Below are 22,424 nucleotides of genomic sequence, written 5' to 3' on the forward strand. Positions count from 1 at the left end.
TTCTTTTAAAAAATACTTCTATCTTGCACCTATAATTAATATGTACTTATCTATTTGGCTATTGATGTGCTCCACTCTCACTTGATAATTAGTAAATTAAAAAAGATTACAATTGTTGTACTTGTACAAAAACTTTTCTTATACCATGTGTGGAGTGTAAAAACTATTATAAGAAAGAACATTATGTTGATGGTTAAAAAAAAATTTGAAGACACGCCAATGAACACAATACTTTGTTAAATAATTTTGTATTTTACGGCATAATTGAAAAATATATTTTTCGGCGTATAAGAGTAGTCATGTTCATGTAACGCAAAATTTGACATGATTTTTAATAAAATGATCATAACATGATAATGGCATTTATGTGTTTCAAGTAGTACCTTGTGCATGCTAAAGAAAACCCTTTGATCATTTTCAGAAAAATATCACTATAGCTCTTAGATTTGTGGGCCCCAAAACAGCCCATTAGTTTAGGTTTGACTCTATGAGGTAATTATTAATACCTTTCAATCTTTATTTTTGGATGCACTATACCAATAGAACTACTAAGGTAAGTGTGGGGTTATCCATATGGAACATAAAATACTCAAATATGCAAACATGTGCAAAATAAATTTTTTAGTTGCTTTATATTGGACAGGATAACCGGGACCATAATCCCCCCATAAACATATTTATTTTTATAATTAAATATGTTGTGTTAATCCCATGACATGAAGGTTTAGTTATAAAAAGTGTAAATATTAAGAAATGTAAATTATACAGATCTCCTAAATATTAAGGTTTGATTACATACAATGTCATTCAAATTATGACACATCATAACACAAAATTGAGAAAATTATGAGTCAAGTATAAAATTGATGGCATGTTCTCATTAAATGATCTTAGCTAAACTGAACTAAAATGAAATGAACTGAACTGAGGTGAGTTTAACTGAACTAAACTGAACTGAATTTAATCGTAAGTGAACAGAACCTGAATGTAATTGAACTTTTGGCCATTATTAATTTATTATCGGGAAAAAAAAGAAAGCAAAAGACTACTTAGATTTATATGATTGAACCACAAACAACAATTGTATGTTTAGTCTTAGCTAAAAATAATTTATGAATTTTTATTATAACTAGACACATCCAAATATCCAATGGACTAGTAGCATAATTTCATTGTGTTCTTGCCTTCATGGAATGTATTTGTAATACTCTGACCGCCACACTGTTTTAGCAAATGACCGGACTTAAGTGGGAATAAAAGTGACAACTACCGAATTTATGATTGCCACTTGGGGAGGTGTTAAGACATTGACAGAGGTCATAATCAATTATTTTTAATGTAGTTCTTGGAAAAGAATTTGATATCTGTCAAAATGTGTACAAAAAAGCAATGATCATGACCTAGGTTTAGGGGATATATTATATTTTTTTTATTAAAACTTCTTTTATTAAGCTCTGTATGACACAATATTCACCAATATTTCAATTCTACAAGTAGTAAGATTTAATGTTTGATCATTATTATTCAGATTTTTATTTTCTTTTTCCCATTCGAAAGAGTACGTGGCGCTGTGGGAAAGGTGCATGAATAAGAAGGGTAGTAATGGTGCCTGCCACATAGGTACTGTAGCACAAGCAGGAGTCGAGGCTAGAGGCTACGTTTTAAAAATGGTATAGAAGCAGAGGTCTAAATAAAAATGTCTTTCCTTTCCATTAATTAAACTCATAAAAAAATTGATACTTCCTCCATCCCCAAATGATAGTCACTTTTTCAATTTTTGGACACCCAAAATGAAAGTCACATTTAACAATTTTAGGTCTCATACAATAATATTTGCCCTAATTTTGGAGACCCTTTATTTTAATGGTTGTATTATATATTCTTCTCAAAATGTCCTCAGATTTTGGAGAGCCTGACTATTTCCATTTTTGGACACCATTATATTTTATGGTTGTAGTATCTATGCTTCCCAAAATATCATCATATTTGCCTTTGTACTTGTGCCTTAATTGAATGAATTGTCTCCCTTTATAATGACAATCAATTTCTCTCTCTTCTTTTTGATTTGTAAATGATTGGGTTTTAGTTCACATGCACTTTACTTATTTCTCCTTAATTCCGGTGATTTTCACCCAAAAGTTACTAGCATTCGGGGACGGGCCGGGGGAAGTATATAGATTTATATAAATAAAAATGAAGCATAGAAGTGTCTAATTAAAACAAGTTTTGCTGATTACTAATAGTGATGTATTCAATTGTATTGTGGATGTAAAAAAAAAATTGAAGGTGGAACGAGAAAGTAATAAAAGTAATGGGAACACAAAATGTACCTGAATAATTTCAACACCAACAAATGTGGTTGTTGATTGTGAATGAATTTGGGTTTAACACTAATATTGTTAATAGATGAAAAATGCAAATGGAGGTGAGTATAATGAATCTAAATTACTTTTTCGATTGGGAATGAATTTGGGTTCAACACTAATTTTGTTGACGATAAGGGACTATTCCCATCCATTTTTAAATACTTGGTAAATTTCTTTAAGACTCCATGGCGATGTATAAAGTAATCTGAAGTATGTTTTTGAATGTAAACATATACTCCATCCGTTTTAAAATACTTGCTCCATTCAATAATTTAATATATTCAATTGTCCTGCTTTGACTAAAGATAATGATTTTTTCCATAATAAAAAGTATCGTCTTTTGGGTACTTGTTGGTATTTTTTCTCAATGAATGGATAATTAATTTTCAAGTGTACGATTTTAACTTTATTTATAATCGAAGATATTAGTGATCAATGATTAGCATCAGAATTCGTATCCAAGATAAATGTAACAAATATTTAGAAAAGGTTGAAGTATATTTTAAACTCAAATCTAGCACCGGTGAATATTAAACAAGTTAAAATTAAAGCCATCTATTAACACAAGAAATAATGACTTATGTTTTTAACCATTGTAGTAGAAGTTATTATACAAAAAGGTGTCAATTCGGATAACCGGATGAGAATATGGTTTGGTCTATACGGATTTTTTCTGTTGTGATCGTATGAATTGGAGACAAAATATTCTATTATAAAGGATCGGGGCGTTTAAGATAGGTCAAATTAAAGTCATGGTCAATCAAATCCGGGTTGAATTTGGTTCGTGTAGAAGGTCGAGTCAAGCAATAATCTCTAACAAGACTACATATAGTCTTGAGATGAGTATTGGATACTAAAACCTATCTTGAGACTATACAAATGGACAAAAAGTAATTATGTTGTACAATAGTGAGTTGCCAACTCACCATATTAAAAAACATTAATAAATAAATTAAATTATACTTCCTCCGTTCTATTAATGTTGCAACAATGGACTTTTTGCACTATTCATCACTCTTCTTTGACCATATAATATGAGTTATACGTTAAGCAAAATATAGTCAAGTGGGATCTTGTTGGATTCGTCTCATATAATACTTTCACAATATCAACTTTTTATAATTTTTATACTTACACAATTATAGATATTTAGCATATAAAATGTGTTTTGGATGCGTAATTTCCTCCTTGTTGCAATATTAACAGAACGAAGGAAGTACTAAAAGCGAATATCCAATGACACTTGTCATTACCCTGTGAAAAATTTTCCCACCTTTCTCAATTTTATTTTATTTTTATTTTTTTTATGTTTTATTTTGCAAAATCTTTAAGTAAACTATTTACACCTTATTAGAATTTCTTTCCAATTTGACACATATTCCATATATACCGAAATGAAATATTTCTGCATATCTTTTATATACTTTATATTTTGTAATATTATTGTAAAAAATATTTAACAACCGTGCATAGCACGGGATTTTAACCTAGTATTTAAATAAATTAATGTTATAAATATTAATTGGATAAGTAAATCTAGTGTGAGTATTTGAATAAAGTTTGAAATTAGATAAAGTCTGGTATGTGTCTGAAAAATAAAAAACGTAATTAAAAAATAGTAAATTTCTCATTTGGCTGAGTCTGAAGTATAAGTCTCAGTCTTGGAATAAACTTACCTAGGTTACATATCGGGTTTCGGTCTAGATTTTCTCAAATAAAATCGATCGGAAAGGTAACAGTTCGCAACAGATAGTGTTTCTCGGGTTTGTTTGGTTGTGACACCAACAAGATTACAAAACACGTAGCAGTCCTTTCTTTTAAAATGTGACAAGATTATAATGCCTCAAATGTGAACATAGATTTTTTTTACTTCAACATGCAATACTTGAATTGTAGTCCTATTTGGGTATTAATTGGTGACTTGATGACTTGGTGAGTTGGTGTTGGTAATTTATTTTTAAAAAAAAAATCTTATTTTAATATTATGTTAGAAAATATTATATGATTCTTAAGTGTTAGAAGATGTTTGTGCATTTATGCAAACACTGTTTCTCAACAAACATGTGTTATGTGGAATAGTAAAAATTTGTGTCTTATCTTTGAAAATAGACCTTAATTAAGGACACTATAATTAATAGATATTATAACATAATCAATAAATGTTCCAAGTAATTATACAAATATTTGTCAAATACTTCGGTTCATTCAAATGATTAAAAATGCAAATAAAGTAATAATTTATGCAAAACTTTCACACATACTTTCCCAAAAAAATGTCAAATAATTAGCGTTGTTTCTGAAATTTTAAAAAAACTTTAAAAAACATAAACATTTCTAGTTACTTGTACTATGTTGTTTTTAGGTATTTCGGCTTAGCTTTATTATACTAAATATTAAAATATGCATTTTAAAGGAAGAAATTGAGGTTAATAACTTAATCCAAATTAATCCGTAGTAATGTAACTTCTACTCAAATAGTAACAAGTTCATAAAGCCCTAGGTGAATAGCTTTAAAAAGAATTAAACATTTCTACACTATTGCTGATGTCATTCGTTTGCTTCTAACTTATAGTCACAGTAGGAAGCCGAATATATCTTCTGTTTTTCACAATTTATACTCCATATGAAGTAAATAAGGCCTATTTATATGGCAGTGACTACTCTCCCTCACCAACCACTTTCTACCATAGTATTAATTTCTTCTAATCCCTCTCTTATCTCCCTGTGTAACTCGCCTATTTATTCACATAGCAAGGCATCAATTTCTTCACAAAAAATATGATGATTAATATTTTAAAACCCAAAATATCCTACCGGCCGGAAAAAATGGCGAAAGGAGTATACCGAATTTCAGATTTCGAAGGTCCCAAAGAGGAAGGCCTAGACATCAACAACGGGGATCGGCTTAAGATGCCTCTTATTGGCTTGCACGATTGGCTTATCTCCTTATGCCGATGCGGACCTTTGTGGGGGCCGAATCCAACTAATTTCGACACCATCCTAGAGCAAGCCATTGAAGACTTTGACCAAGGTAAGTTGGTTTCTTCGCAAGGGCATTTAAATATAGTGGAAAAAGATATAAGTGGCTTGGAAAGAGAAACTAGCTTCTCTTTTCCAATCCTAGCTAACAACGTGTACTCATCTCTTGGTATAGTAGAAGAGCTGAAGAATCCGTCCCACTCAAGGGTCGGATCTGGTGAAATTGAGATTTACCAACAAGACGTGGAAATTGCTAGGGAGGAGTACATCGAATTTGACAATCTGGAGGAGACTGTAGCTACTCTTGTTGAGCTACTCCGCTTTGAATCCGAGGCCAATAAGGAGGCTAAGCCGAAAAAGAAAAAAGGGATTTTATGGAAGGTAGGCTTTTTCTTTAGGTGTTGTGTCTTACCAAACGCTGCATGATTAAAAGTTTGATGTGAACCTTGGATTACTATATGTATGTGTTAGTAGGATTATTATTACTAATTTTATGTAATTTGTTAAGACTCTAAAGTATAAAGGGAGCATGGAGTATTCTAGGCTAAGAAGTACAAATTCCGCACCAAAATTGTGTTTTGTAAAGTTATGGCAATGGTTTGGTGCGAAGAAGATGTAATATGGAACTAAATATCAGATTGGCTGTAGCTATCTAAGTATGCATGTACTATGTGCTGTGATGAATTGTATGGAATATGTTATGGAGGTTTAATTATTTGGAATGAATATATAGATACAGTAATATTTGGTCGATGTATAATGTGTGGCTTAATAAGATTAGTTTAAAAGTGTGTATCGTATGAGATGTATGAATTTATTATATACACTCTTAATTTGAATAGTATTTTAAAATTAAAATTGTATATATAGGAATATATCACAATAAAATTGTAAACTTAATTACATTGTAAATATAAATTGTAGTGATTCATAAATTAATAGCAACCACTAGAATATAAGATTTTAAAAAAAATCAAATTACTAGCATATAATAGCAATATTAAATGAAACATGTTCTATATTACAAAATATTTTATTATATTGAAACACAAAGTAAATAAAAGTAGAGATAAAAAGTTGGACTATTTGACCATTAATGAATGTTATTATGTAGATTAAACAAAATATAAAAAAGATAAAGAAATAAAAATTCAGGATGCTATAGAATGAGAGTAATTTTGTACTCATTTCGTCCCCAATTGACAGTAACTTTTGTTGATAATTCTCGTGGATTCATGAGAAATAAAGAAAGTACATTGAAAACGTAAATTTACATTGGATATGAAAAAATACAGAGATTAAAAGTAATTAAAGTACAATGGAAAGTAAAATTTAATTTAAATGGGAAAGTTAATTTAGAACAAATATTTTTTTGGAAAATTTTAGAGCATTTAGGTAAAAAAAATTATATAAACAGTACTTCAAAAAAAACAATATTGACTAACATTTTGAATTACAATAAATAACAACAGTGACTACCAATCGGGGACGGAGGGAGTTTTATTTTAGGACATGCAAAGGTTAGTTGTTATTTATGTTTTGTTGACTACGATTAAGCAGCAGTTTATGTACACTTGTTAATAAAATGGATAAACAATTATAAACTAAGTAAAGTATAGTTGATGGGAGACAAACCCAATCACTCGTATGAACAGATTTGGTTGATATAATTTACATACGATCTTGGTAATGAGCGCCCGGGGCGTTAGATAAGGATAAACTATATTGGTTGAAATGGTATTAAGTTAGGAATTCATGACAAAATCACCCATCGTTCGGTGTAATTAATGTTAATTTTAATCTAATACTTGCACTTTAATTCTTCTATCTTATGCCCCGGGGCACTCATTAGCTTTTGCCATTTACTAAATTAAATTACTAAAGAAACACAATATGTAAAAAAAAAAAATAATAATACAATAAAATAAATGGTGGGTATATATTTAATGTTCGCCCGAATATTAAAAAAATAATAATAATAACAACCAAACATCATTATTAAGATCCATGCTACCCTCAATAAGTCAGCGACGGTTATTTATTTTTTTGATAGATCGTAAGATGTATTGACGAATTTGATACAATTTTTAGTCTCAAGGTGAAATACTCCGTATTATTTTTTGTCATTAGAAATACGTGATTGCAAAAGCACTTCATCAAATCAAAACCAAATTGTTTGCATCATTTTTATTTATTCAAAAGGATGTATAAAGTAGGCTCAAGTATTTATCAAAGATATACGTACTGTACTAGAGTGTGCTTGATACAGAAAACCCTAAGATACTTTCCATATTAAAAGATGCATATGTTCATCTTGGATTTGTGGTCCCCATAGCTATCCCAAAGAAAACTGGTTATAACTGTAACAGAATATAATTGTTTCCGTTTTCATCAGTTAGAGAACTAGTAAGGTAGAGTGGGACATTAATGTCAAACATTATACTAGCATTAAAGTCTGTAAGGTGTGCGTCTTTAATTTTACAGTGATGTCTGGTAAATGTCACAACCCACATTGACCGAAATCCACAACAAGGCGGTGCAAAATCCCAATAAACAATTTTTCGTGGAAAATATTTACAAAATGCCATAAAAAATTAAATAAAGAAAAAAAACATTTTAAACAAAAATTACAACACAAAATTGATCATGTAAATATAAAAACAACACCATTAGTGTTGTCAATTCAGAATAAACAGTTGGAGTTTAAGTCGGGTTTATTTGGGTTTAGTTCGTTTAGATCATATAAATTTGATTCAAATTTACTCTATTAAGACAGAGAAGGTGGGGTCGGTTAAATTTTGGGTATGTTCAATCGAATTCGGGTCTGAATAGATTTGGGTGAAGTCGAAATGGGTACAAATTCAGTTCCAATAAAATCGGATCGGGTTCATACCTGCCTCATCCGGGTTATTGCGAGTCAGAAAATACACAACGGGTTGTTGATTTTCGGTTCAAGATATTAGCTTCGGTAAATTTCGGCTTGATTATGACAAGGTTGATCGGTACCGTTGAATCAGTATTGTTCAATTTCAATTGAAATCCTATTTGTGATTGCCTGGAATTTGGTGGATCAGAGTTGACCAAATTCAATTACAAATAAGATTCTTTAACAACTAGAGTTATTAAGTATGAAATACGAAATGTTGGTTTTCTCATTTGTTCGCGTTATTATCTGTAATTTTTAATTTTGATGCATATTGAAAATGATATTATCGATGACATAGCATATCTATATAAGTGAAACGATAATTGATGAGCTATTGATATATTGACAAATGATTGTTACATATGGGGGTATCAAGTATACAAACAAGAAATTCTTCTATTTAAGATATTTATAAAATCTTCAATTGCATGTACAATCTTCAATGTCTTCTTTTAGGTGAGACGAATTTACAGCTTTGGTTGTAAATTTAAGTAATCGGTATGTACACGAAGTTAACCTATTACTCTTGATTATTAATTATTTGTATGTAATAAGTTAACTTATAAATAAATAGTCAATAAAGTAGTTAAAGAATTAGAATTTAAAAGTCGCTAATAATTTGTAGTTTAAGGTTATATTTTGATCGTTTTAAAAGGAAACCTAGGTAAAATTGGGTCGGCTTGATCTTAATTCGGGGCAAAACAGGTCGGATTAGATCGGTTATTGATCGTATCGATTACGTATTGGATTGAGCTCGTGTTTGGGATGATTGGTTCAATTTAAGTTCAGGTCTCGGGTAATTATATCTAATTTGTGTAGGTGTTATTTTAATCATTTTTATCTTATTTTGTATGCATGCCTTATGAATTTTATAAAATGTCGGATAACTTTTAATTATGAAGCACAACTATGGGAGATTTATTTTCATTAATACAAACTTTCCATTATTTAGGGGTAAATAATCTGACCTTTGAGGAGGCGTCTTGTTTTATTTCTTCAAATGACCGGTGACATATTTAATGGGTTATTTTTTTTTCTTTTTTTTTTTGCCAACTATGCAACTTGTCCAAATGTCACTGGTCAAAAGATTTGTAAGTAAAACAAAAAGAAAACAAAATTATTGAATCAAATACATATCTCAGCCAAACGGCCTCCCAAAATTCGGCCACCAGAATAATCCCGACAACCACCCCTTCGCCGATGATTCCCTCACCCCTTTTCGCCGCTAATTTACCCGCCCTTATGCTCCGGTGATTCCCCATCCCATGTCGTGGCTGATTACACCTCCCCTCCCTCTCCATCTCTTTATCGTTTTCTCGTTTTTCGGTGACACTCAAAACCCGTTCGAATACCCTTGAAACCTTGTCCTCCAATCGAAACCCCGTAAAACCACCTCCCTTTTTATAGAAAACACCTAACCAACCCATGCAGTTGTAAAACTCCCTCCAATTTGCGCTTGGGGATATCGGTGGACGCGGTATTAGGCGTTTCGGTGATTGGGTTTTTAGGGGTTTCGGTGGCTGAAGTTGGTCATTAAGTGGTGGCGTGGGGGATACGAAGGGGTTCGTTGGTTTTCGGCTCGGTTTCGTTGTTTTTCAATGGGGTTCGAGAAAGGGTAATGGTGGTTTTTGGTTGCTACTAGGGTAGAGGTTGTTGGGCTGCATTGGATGACGGTGGTATGGTGTGGCTAAGGGAGAATATGATTAGTTTTCAATATTTTGATTTAGTAGTCTTATTTTTAAAAATGTTCAAATTAAGTGTTGACACTCGTCCAATAAACTGGAATACCAGATGAGTGACTTTTCCTAACCGGAAATAAAGCATATATAATATAGGCAATTTGTTTATAATAACTAATGAAAATGTTTCTTAATTTTTATGTAAAAACACAAAAAATTTAAAAAAATATATAAATACCCAGCTTACCTAATTCTATAGCTGTCCAAAGCTCACACTACCCGATACTATGACCCGATATGATTTTACTCCGAAAATTATGGACTTGGACGGAACCTAACTAGAAGTCGAGAACGATACTACCTCGTTTAAACCCGTGAAGTCCCCAAATGAACACGACCAATTTTCCGCCCGACCTGAATGTGACCTGACCTCTTACTAACACACGACCAACACCCGATAAAATATTTAACCCTACGTGACCCGACTCAAGCTTGACACAACTCGAACCCGACTCGCATATGTTATGAAATTAACCCGGCTTCACCCGATTCGAGTTAACCCGAATCAGAATAGCTCGACTCAAACAGCGTATACTATACTCATTCAAGTAAACAACAAATTATAGCAATCAAAATATATTCAACATTTACAATTAAACATTTCAGAACACATATGTAATTCAAAACATTTCCACATAAAATTAACAAATTCCAGTCTAAAGTTTCATAGCATATACTTACTAATAAACATCAAATTCATTATTGAAATTACCAATAGATATAAATTCTAAGAGCTTATACAATTAAACAGGATAAAATGTATTTTAAACAACCAAATACGGAGTAACTTCTTAATTACTGTTCACTATTTAAAATTTTAAAAATTCTATAACAACTCTAATCAGAGTCAAAGCCAAACGCACCACTGTCGCTGCCAGAAACCTCAGGAGAGTGATAATGGTATGGAACACCAAGATCCTCCTCTAAGTGATCATACCATGAATCTTTTGTGTCCTCTCCATTTTGTTGCTCCCTGTCCTCATCCGATTCATCTACCTCGTCCCCATCCTCTGGCTCCCCTTGCTGCGGCTCTTGTTGCCCCTGCTGCACCACAGTGGCATGACCTTCACCAATTGCAGGGGGTTGTTCAACTGGTTCAACCCGACCAATAACCGATGAAGGTATGACCTGCTTCTCTGTAGGCTCTTCATCACTAATATCCATGTCCGCTTCCCCGCTTTCAACGCCTTCACCTTTATGTTCATTAACCTTGCTACGCTCGCCCTTCCTTTTACTTGTTTTTCCACTAAAACCAACAATCTTTCTCATCTTCGCCGGCCCCTCATCTGTATCGCTGTCAAGATCAATCGGAGCGTCTATAGTACTTTCAATTTTTAATTCATTATTCTTCTTTCCACTCTGGCCTACCTCATCACATTTAGGGTCCTTACCCTTGTTTGTGTTATTTGCTACCTCGTCACACTTAGAAATTTCAGCGAAAATGTCTTTCATCTCCGCTGCAAGCATTTCAAGCTTCTGCTTTAAGTGAAATTCAACTTGACTCCCTGCAATAATCTGTCCCGTAACATTATCTTTCCTTCTCATAAGGAAATTCCGGTATTTCTCGTCAAACGGCGTTCTATCTTCGCCTCCTGTCATAGATATAATTTGGTTGGAAGGTTTGAAATGAGAGAAGAAATCTGGAAGATGAAAGTTGGAGATATGAAAAGGCGTTTCTGATTAGGGAAATAATGGGTATGATCCTTTTTATTTCAAGGTCAGGCGTCACTTTAATCATGTCTATTCGAATTCCTTCCATAGGATGCAAATTTTAAGAATTGTACTGTTTCACATAATGCAATTAACCCGAGGAGACACTATAGATTGGTAGAAACTAATTCATAAGCATTTTCTAAAAATAGAAGTACAACGTTTTCCATATTTGTTCAGAGTGTAATAATTTTATCCAAAATATTTAATTAATTAATTAAAAAATTCAATGACAAAAATGAATTGTTTACATACCTCACTTTTAAAATTATAATAATAAATGATTAATGTAATATCAAATTAAATTTAACTTGTCCTAAATTTAGTTATACATATAGTTTGTTTAATACAGTCATCTGACAATATTGATCCATTCATTTGCTCATGGAAATTAAAAAAAAAATATTACCAATAACATGACACTACAATAATCAATGAAAATTAATTGAAGCAAGGCCGTGTGATGAAAATTAATTATATAACTCTCCTCACAAAAGAATCACATTATAGAAAGAAAAAAAAAAAAGGGAAAACTCTGTGATCGTTCGACTTCCAAGGTCTCTCCCCTGTTGTGATGCTTGCAAGACGCCCTAATTGAAGCAAAATTTGTGGTGATTCACTTTGACAAACTGTTGATTAAGGTTAGTACACAACTTCGATATTGATTTTGAGGATTTTTGTTTGAAAATTCTTATGTTTTTGGGTTTTTGTATGATTTTCTGTTGGGAGGTTCAATAATGAGTTCAAAAAGCGAATTAGGATGTAATGTTCTTCGATTTTTGTTGAATTATGGTTGACTAGCACTTTATTTACTGTGGATGCTAAAATTTGGTTAATATGTATTTAATTTTTTTTTAACAAATAAAATTCGATTATATGTTGTTTGTGTGAAGCATGTTACATTGCCTATGAATTTTGTACTTGGGTTTAAAATTGTGTTGTTCTTAAATATTTTATTTGTCCAAATAAATCGTATAAGGATGCGAGACTCAAAGGAGCTTGATGTTGCTGTTGCTAAGTATGAGGATTTTTGTGTTGTGCATGGCCGTATCATGGAGGTCATTACAGACGGAGCGCATTCACTGAAGATGGAGACTGAAAAAAAAAAGGCTGAAGTTTTTAATATTTTGAGAAATGCGTCTGAAGGCGTGGAAAGAGTTGTTGCTTTAGCACCTCATGTGGTTCCTGAATTTGTGAGGTTTTTAGATCGAGTAGAGAAAACAGCGGCTCAAGGTGCTATTCAACTTCAACGGTTGAAAGTGGATAAAGAAAAAGAAAAGAAGGAATTAGATGAGGTTTTGAAGAAGTACAAGAAAAGGGCTAGGGAATAGGAAAGTGATAGATGAACCAAGTTGTAAATCTAAGTTGGTTTTTAAATTATTAATAGCCAGTTGTATGTATTGCAAATACAGATTGAGTTCTTGCTCCAATTAAATTACCAATACTAGCTAATCAGGAATGAAATCGCAGTAAATTATATATGTATGTGGATGAAGTATCTGCTCTATTTATTCTAACACATCATTGTTTGTTAAAAATGAAGGGTAATAGAAATGTTTCAATGTGCTAAATTGTTTCCAATCACCGCCACATTGATCCAAATGATAAAAAGTAATAATTGTGAAATTTATTTTTCAATGAAAAAGGTTTGTGCGTGGCTGGAACAATGAGAGGTGGTTTTATACCCTGATGAGTTTTCGTGATTGTAGTCATGGACTGATAAAGTCATATGCTACTAGGTGTGTATATGTAACGTCTTAGTCTCTTAGATGATATCAGGATTCTAGAAGTGGTTTGGTGTTGAATAAAAAAAAAACATGTATTCATCAGGCAGTGGCGGATCTTCATATCTTTTCTTTTAGGGGCCGATAAATTCTAAGATTAAATGTACGTAGTATATAAACAAGTCTAAATAAAATCAAGGGAAATTCTCATTGGTAGCCGCCTACTTTTGCATAATTCCAATGGTAGCCACTTTGAAATGAATTATCTTTGGTAGCCTCCTACTTTTAAAATGTGACTTCCATAACCTTATTTAGCTAAAATCGTTAACTAGTTGTACGTTAAGTTTAACCGAGATTAGTCTTATAATAACTAAAAATACTTAACTAAGGTTAGTTATCATAATTTAATTAATCTTTAAAATAAATAAAAAAAATTAACCACCCCTCCCTCAACCAGCCAACCACCCCCTTCCCTCTCCCCCTCCACTATCGGAGTCGGTACCGGCAATGAAGCTTCCTCCTTCCACCGGCGCCCATTTCCCGATACCCAAAGCTCAATTTCCAAGCCCCTACTCCCTCACGCACCAAGTCCGCAACACCAGCCAGCAATCGGGCAGTTCCCCATGACCACCACACACTGAACAACCAAACACCGTCACACCAACCTGCAACCAACATCATCACACCGCCTCACTACCGAGTAGCGCCGCTAGCCCATAATTTATAGTCGCAAGCTTCAATTTTAGCCCAAATCAATTGATTCAATTAAGCCAACTACCATGTTTTTTTATTCTTATTGATGATAATGCTAACTGATGGTGATGGTTAGTGAGGACAATTGATGATGGTTGATTGGTGAAGATAGTGAGCAGCAATGCAGCAAAAGAAAAGGAAAGATGAACGGCTTTGGTTTTGGGGATTTAATTTCATAGAAACAGGGAAAGTGTATTGGTGGTTGTGGTGGATTAGGGGGGAGACGAGGAGGGACGATTGAGGGTTGGGGAAAGGCAGCCAAAGTAAGCGGGAGGGGCAGCCGGAGGGGCGCTGCCGGAAGTAGAGGGGGAGAGGGGACTACGGGAGGGAAGTGGTTGGGCTCGTGGTTGGGTGGAGGAGGGATGTTTTATAATTAAAATTAATTTTTTTTGTATGAAACATAAAAAATATTAATTAAATAAAAAATAATTCATTTAAATTTAACACCCACTTGACGGTTTATGGTAATTAAGGTTACGGAAGTGAAAATGTTAAGAGTATGAGGTTACCAAAGATAATTCATATACGAAGTAGCTACCATTGAAAATACGCAAAATTACGAGGCTACCAATGAGAATTTCCCTAAAATCAAATTAAGTCACTATGAATCTATGATAAACATAAAAAAAATACTTGTCTCCCTTACTTTGTACTTTAAACATGGTAACAATTGGACATTCCACTATTCATACATATTTCTTTGACCATTAATTGTGAATTGTACATGAGAAATACTTAGTCATGTAAGAATTTATTAGATTTATATATTTTCAAATTGTTTTCAAACCATTAGCAATGATGTGTTAATATATATATATATATATATATATATATATATATATATATATATATATCTTCTCCCTGGTTCCCCTTTTGATAGTCCATTATGGGCATTTTTACGGGAATTAATAAACACAAATAAAAATAGTAAAAGTACATTGAAAAAGTAATAGACATTGGGTATGCAAAAAAGTAGAGAGAGAAAGTAATGAAAGAACATGGGAAAATAAAATGTACATGGGAAATTTAATTGTGGACAAATATTGTTGCAAATTGCAAATTGGAAGGAATTTTGGTAAAAAAAATTAATATCAATGGTTGTTGGAAAAGGCAAATGGGGTGAACATTTAGGAACTAAAATTTTTCCATAAGGGACTATAAAAAGGGGATGGAGGGAGTATAAATTATTGATTAAATTATTTTTCTTAATTACTAATATAAAATGGCATAAGCTAATGAGCGCCCCCGAGGCGGTAGATAAGAGAATTATAGTGCAAATATTAGAGTAAAATTATCATTTATTACACCGAACGATGCGTGATTTTGTCATGAATTCCTAACTTAATACCATTTCAACCAATATAATTTATCCTTATCTAATGCCCCGGGGTGCTCATTAGCAAGATCGATATAAAATTAAGTGCATTAACGATTAATTAATGATGTGTAAGGTTACTTTCGTCAATATAAGTTTGAGTACTTAGACTAATTAAATGAAATTTTAATTTTTTGCCAAAAAAACATGTAAAAGAAAAATATATGAGATTATTATATGTTGACCTTTGCTGTCAAATTGTCAATTGGCATGCAATTTCCATGCATAAATGCATTAGATTCTATTAATAACAAAAATTCCTAATTGCTTTAGGGGCCAAGCCCACACACACCCCTTCAAAGGTCTGTCATTGTATTCAGGAAATCCTAGTTGTCTGAAATTGAGGTTCAAAACATTGAGAGAGAACTAGAGAAGAGATGTTTTTGTGACATTGTTGCAAGATAGATAAAATGATAAGGACTCAAGAAACTTGCAATTTCAAGTTAGCCAATTTGAAGGAAGTGGAATATAAAAGATGATACATGAGGGAACATAGAAGGAACATTGTGTAGTAATATACGGAGTATTTTTGTAGTAAGAAATACAAGTGTACAACATATATGTATATGTACGGTTTATTGTTAGACTAATTTGTTGTAATATACGAAGAATTTGTTAAAAATAAAATAAATTGAATCACATATATGAAACATCTTTCAATGTGCTACTATTGTATGTGTACAACCCATGACGTATCTAACATGCATGAATAGTAAAGTTGAATTTTCAAACCCCTTTAAAGTTGTCCTTAAGAAAAACATATATATCAATATATTCTGTAATGATCTAGTTTTTTAATAAAGTGACCATATATAAAAATATTCGTGTTGTTAGTTGACACTCGGGTAATTCATATAACTTTTATTTGATAATATATATATTATTTATGTAATTACCAATTAATTGTGTTCCATATGGGCACAACCTCACATACGTGCATAGGACTCGGTTTTGACTCTCGAAGGAATCATTATTCGTGTTGTTTTATGGTAAATTCTTTATTATGTTGAAACTTAGCCCAATTTATTGGTGGACCGGTGGGGGGCTTGTATGGGCCGAGTTGACATGGGTGTGTATAAGTTAAAGTTGGGTTTTACACATATACAAGTACTCCGTATGTTTTTTTGTAATCATTTATTACTCTTTCTCTTCCCGGCTTTATTTTGTCTATGTGCTTCCCTCTCCTCTCTTACTTCTTATATGAGTTAGATCTACATTATTTCTCATCCTCTCAAACTCTCATTCAAGGTTTTCAGAGAAAATAATCACAAAAACTTCCAATTAATCAACGAGTTTGTAGGTAAATATTTTTTCTTAACTCAGTTATTATATCATGTAATTATTATTGATGTAGTTATAAGATTTATTTATTTTTATTTAAACTGTAATTGGTTAGTGTAATTTTTTTATTTGCTGAAAATGTCGATTGATTAATTTGCAATCCTCTTCAATTATTGGGAATTGGGATATATGGCAATTTTGCAATCTCCTGCTCCTGATGTTTTCTTATCAGTATACATTTATTTTAAAATATCTGTTAATATGTCTTTATGTTTCGCAAATACCAATCTTAACATAATAAACGGAAAAAGAAAGATAGATTTTCGTAATAGATAGTGGTTCAAGGGCCCCATTTGAAGAGTTTGCACAGGGCCGCAAAAACCTTTGCGACGCCCCTGTTTGTAGATGGACTATTCTATTAAGTTATGGGCCTTAAAGCTAGCCACTTGAATTACTTTTTAGTTGTAGTATTGAGTATCATTGTTTGGGCTTGTAAGCCATGCTTCTTAAATATTTGTTTTACTCAATTTATATTGTAAGATGAAAAAGACTATAAATTTATTCTTATTTTTTATTTTGGTAAACTTATTATGGTTTTATTGCAATTCCGTTATTGCAATTCATTCAATGTAAACAAAATCAAGATCTTTTATTCAAAAAGTGTTCATTTTCCTTATTTCTCTAGGCAGATCAATGTTTTTCAAGATAACCTTGCACTAAATTAGATTTAAGAATACATTTAGGTACTCAATTCTTCTAATTTTCAACTTTTAGGTACACCATTATATTTACTTTGCTTTTGGGTACTGAAAGTGATTTTCAGGTGAACTAACTCACCACTAACTCATCACTAACCATACCTAATTTAAATATTATTAATTAAAAAAAATATTATTTCAATTTGACTAATAAAGTAGCCGTTATTGGGGCATGAACTTGGCCAAAAAAGGCCAAGAAAACACCTGCAAAAATTCACCATCTTTCCATAAACAAAATTCATCCATAAATGACATTCCCTTATTCTATTTCATTAGAAAAAATAATAAAAAAAAAACCCAGCATCACTAACTGTTACAGTATACCAGCAAAACAAAAGATGTAACAGCAACAACGAATTCCCAGAATTTATTTAAATAAAAAAATAACAAAAAACGGTAGCTGCTGCTAAGTTATTCCCCTGCTGCTGCTTATTCTATTCTTCCCCTGCTGCTGCTTCTTCAGGATACCAGCCACAAAATCAGCCTTCTGCAAATTGGAAACACAGAAAAAGTAAGCCTCAAATTGCTGTATGCTGCCACTGTAACATAAGGGCTATGCAAAGGTGTACCTTCATAGTCTTGTAATTGTTTCAGTTGAAGTAGTTGTTTCAGAATTTGGCTTCCTTTTGTTTTCAGTTTGCTGCAACATTGAACATGTAATGAGAAGTTGAATTTGAATGAATAACTAAACAAACATTTACCTAAATTTGAGCTTTACATACCCATGACTCTCTCTGAAATCCATTTGGGTTGGTGTATACACCAATACCCCTTACATGCATAGGCAAATATGCTTGAGAATCTTGTGTTGGGACATGTCATCATATCCAAGTGAGTCAATCATGTTCTTAAAATAAGAGGCATTCATATCATTATGCAGCTCATCAAATATCTTAGTTGTCCCACCAACATAAACAAGGGTAGGAGTCTCTTCCCTTGACCCTCAATAGTGCACATTTACCGACATAGGAATGTCTTCCATCTACAACCATTATGCATAAAATAAACACAAGACATAAGTAAAAAATACATAAATTTAAACTACATAAGTACATATCTATATCCAAAATATTTTCATTTCATTCATTGTCAAATTTTTACAAAATTATCATGTCAATGAAGATGACACAGTGACCTAAATGCATAACAAAAACACTAAAGTACAATGTCATCCAAAATAATGTGACTTAACATCATTAGTCACCTAAATACAATCAATAGTGACCTACCTAAATACATGTTAGTATCAAAATACATCATTTCCTAAACCCTTTGTCTTCATCAAAAAACATCTACATAGGATCCCTAACATTTTCACAAAATAAATCCACTAGCCTTCAAAAAACAACTTCACGGGATTATCCATTCCTACCTACATCCTAGTACCTAGTACCTACAACCTAGCACCTATTTCCTACCACTAATCCACCATGTTAGCAAGATGAACAAAATTTGAGGATTGTTCCTCCAATGCCTACAAGTACCAGCCACAGCGAGAGAACTTAGGGGGTCCAACTTGGGAAAAACATGAACACAAATAATATCATCCATAAAGTGCAATGGATGAGTAGTGTCAACATTTTGAACACCCAAACAGGGAGCAACACCTTCTTCAACAGACTGCCTAACATTTTCAGCTCCTCCCTGCTCCATTCTTCCCTAAACAGAACAACCACCAAATTTTGAAGTTAGGCACTTCAAATGCACAAGAAAAACACACACAACACCATCAATCACACATAGACAATTTCAATCAAACCTCCCCTGTTTTAGTGCGCAAAACAGATCAACAAATCAAACCCTTGCGCAATTTAAACAATATGCAATCAACATTCAGCAACAAAACTAGATTAATCCAACAACAAACAACAACAGAGCAACAAATTTAACACAAAAAACTCAACAATTGGACATCATAAATTTGTTCAAAAAAACCACAAAAAATCGAAAACCCTAGGTCGCGAATAACATCAAAATATGGGCGAAACATTGGAATTTTATATCAATATATCAACATAATCCATGAGTAATTGAGCAAACCTAAAAAAAATGGCGGATTTTGGTGTCGTTTTCCCCAGAATCGAGCCAAACCTTGCTCGTGTTCACTTACAATGACGCAACATGTATTCCAGAAATGGAAAGAATAAAGGGAGGAAAAAGGCGAAAAAAAAATAAAGAAAGGGAAAAAAATGAGACTTGACCCGCGATTTGTTTTTGGGTGGGGCCCACTTTATCTAAACTAGAGTACTCAATTCTTTAACCATAAGTAATGAATTAGCATACACAATGGTTGCCCACAACCATTGTGGTTAAGGCTTATTTTAATTTTAATTTCTACATCTTCCACCACACCTATAACCACTCTTATACCCGTTTAATAACAAATATCTCCCAATAGTTAACCACATATTTTTGGTTAGACATTTCTCTCTCCTTCTTTTACCCAACCCCAACCCACAATATCTCTCTTAAATCCTATCATATATAACTAATACACTTGGTAATAATCATTTAAAACTATTAATTATTATTAGCATAAATTACGCAATCTAAGTAAAATGACTTATTATATTTAAAATTAATGCATTATATTACTTAATTTGAAAGTAATTAGTCGTTAATTAAGAAATACACAATTAATGCAACTTAACTAAATTCGATTATAATAAAATTAATACACTCTATTATTTAATTATTATTCCACTTTCTATGTCTTCATTAGTTAATTATTATTCCACTTTCTCTCTCTTATTAACCAACCTCAATAACCAATGGCTGGGTATACTCAATGATGATTTGCCATTTTTTTGGCCGGAAATCTTAACGTAGTAGTGAGAACCCACAAGCAAAGTAAAAAAAATGAAGTACGTAAACGATGAAATAAGGAAGAATTCAGTAGCTGATTTTGTACTTAACTCAATAAATTATGAAGGATTAGTTTTATTATCTCCCCACCAAACTCCCAAATTTTGCGCATTCCATATTTATAAATAACACAAAATTAATAACTTAATTATTAGGGAATTTGGGTTTAGAATATACATATAGCAATTAAGTGATTTGTTTTGCTGGGACAAATTGTTTGGGCGAAATTGTGATATATTGGTTTGGATTCATGTTTCTGTTGTAATGCGAGTCGCATTTATCAATAAAATCCAATTTCTTAATTTTATGGCTTGTTTGGAAGAATTAATTATTTTAAAAATTTAACCTAAATTATTTTTGTTGAAAAAAAAAAGGGGGAAACCAGAAACAAAATAAAACACAAACATTTTATGATCATTCAATAAATGGCATGTATATTGAAAAAAGGATCTTTTATACTACGTAGTTGTAAGTACTTTTTCTGATAAAATGAACCTTACAAAGTGTATCTTTTTCAAATTACATCTTCTTACAATTAATGCCTAACCTAACCGAGACAACATTTCTACCTCTTGTCTTTTCATTTCTGAAAGATTCTTCTGCCTCTTCTTCCTTTTATTTTTTCTACTGAAATTTCTCTTGTTCAAAACAATGGCAAACAATTATCAACCTTTTGCTGGCAATTCTCGTAGCCAAGAGTTGGATTCTTTGGGTGAGACGATTAGGAATTTAAAGGAATGTAGGGATGAACCGGAGAGGGTATTGTTGAGGTTGCAAATTACGATGCAACAAGTGGAAGCGCGTATAAGAAACTCAAGGAGGTTAATTGAAGAACAAGCGGTAGCAGTTACTGCTATGGTTGGAGAGGTAGAACATGGAGAGGAGGTTGATGGAATGGAGGTTGAGGAAGCCATGGAAGAAGTACCGATTGAGGCCGCTGTGGAGGAGGAAGATGTAGCAGCTGTGGCAGAAGAGGAGGTAAATTCAGAAGCTGAAGAGAAGGATGGAGATTTAGAAGAGGAAGAAGAAGAGGATGATGAAGAGGAAGAGGAAGGGAATGAAGAGAACCCTATGGCTGTAGATGAAGAGAATGCTGAAGATTGAGGTGACAGTTCGGACGATTCTGATGATCTTGATGATGATGGTCCAGTTGTGCCTGAAGGTTATCAGTCGGCCGATTCAGCAGAAGATTCTGATATGTATGCCTTAAATGTCGCTCATTTAAACTGAAGCTTTTGTTGGTTTAATCTGTTTGAAAGTCTAGGTCTAAAGTTAGTAGTTGCTGGTTTTGGTTGGTTCTAGTGGTAAGGTACGCAGTAATTAATTGTAGTATGGAATTATAAGGAGCATAAATATTTTGTAATTTAGCAGCTTCCCTTCTCTATCTTCCCCAATCCCCACCGTCTCCGTGTAACACCTTTTTTCCTCTATTGAATACTCTGAATTTTTTTTTTTTTGAATTAAATTAAATTTCGAAAATAAAGAAGTAATCAATTTTAGAATTTAATTAGTTGGATTGTTTTTGAATAATTCCAATCCTTAATTTGTTAAAAAAAAAACAAATTGAAATAAAATCAACCTTTAATTGGATAATTGTTGACACTCCAATTCTCAAGATGTAATTGTGGTTGCTACGAACAATTGTTGACAATCCAATTCGGTGGTTAGACACCGATAGAAATATGGAATGGTAATTCTCTGTCGATGGGCAATTGGGCATAATGTTACAGTGGTTTTGGTTGCTGAACATAGCTAGAATGGTGGTTTTGGTGGCTGGGATTGACCAGAATGCATGGTGGTTTCGGTGGCTGGATTTAGCTCGAAATGTGGTTTCGGTGGTTGGGGGTGGCTGGAATTGGCTATAATGGTGGTTTCGGTGGCTGGATTTGGCTTTAAAGTAGTTTTGATGACGGGGAATGTCCGAATGAAGTTGTGGAGAGGTTGGTCA

Source organism: Chenopodium album, chromosome 1, assembly GCF_948465745.1.
Source record: "Chenopodium album chromosome 1, dcCheAlbu1.1, whole genome shotgun sequence".
Taxonomy (NCBI): domain Eukaryota; kingdom Viridiplantae; phylum Streptophyta; class Magnoliopsida; order Caryophyllales; family Amaranthaceae; genus Chenopodium; species Chenopodium album.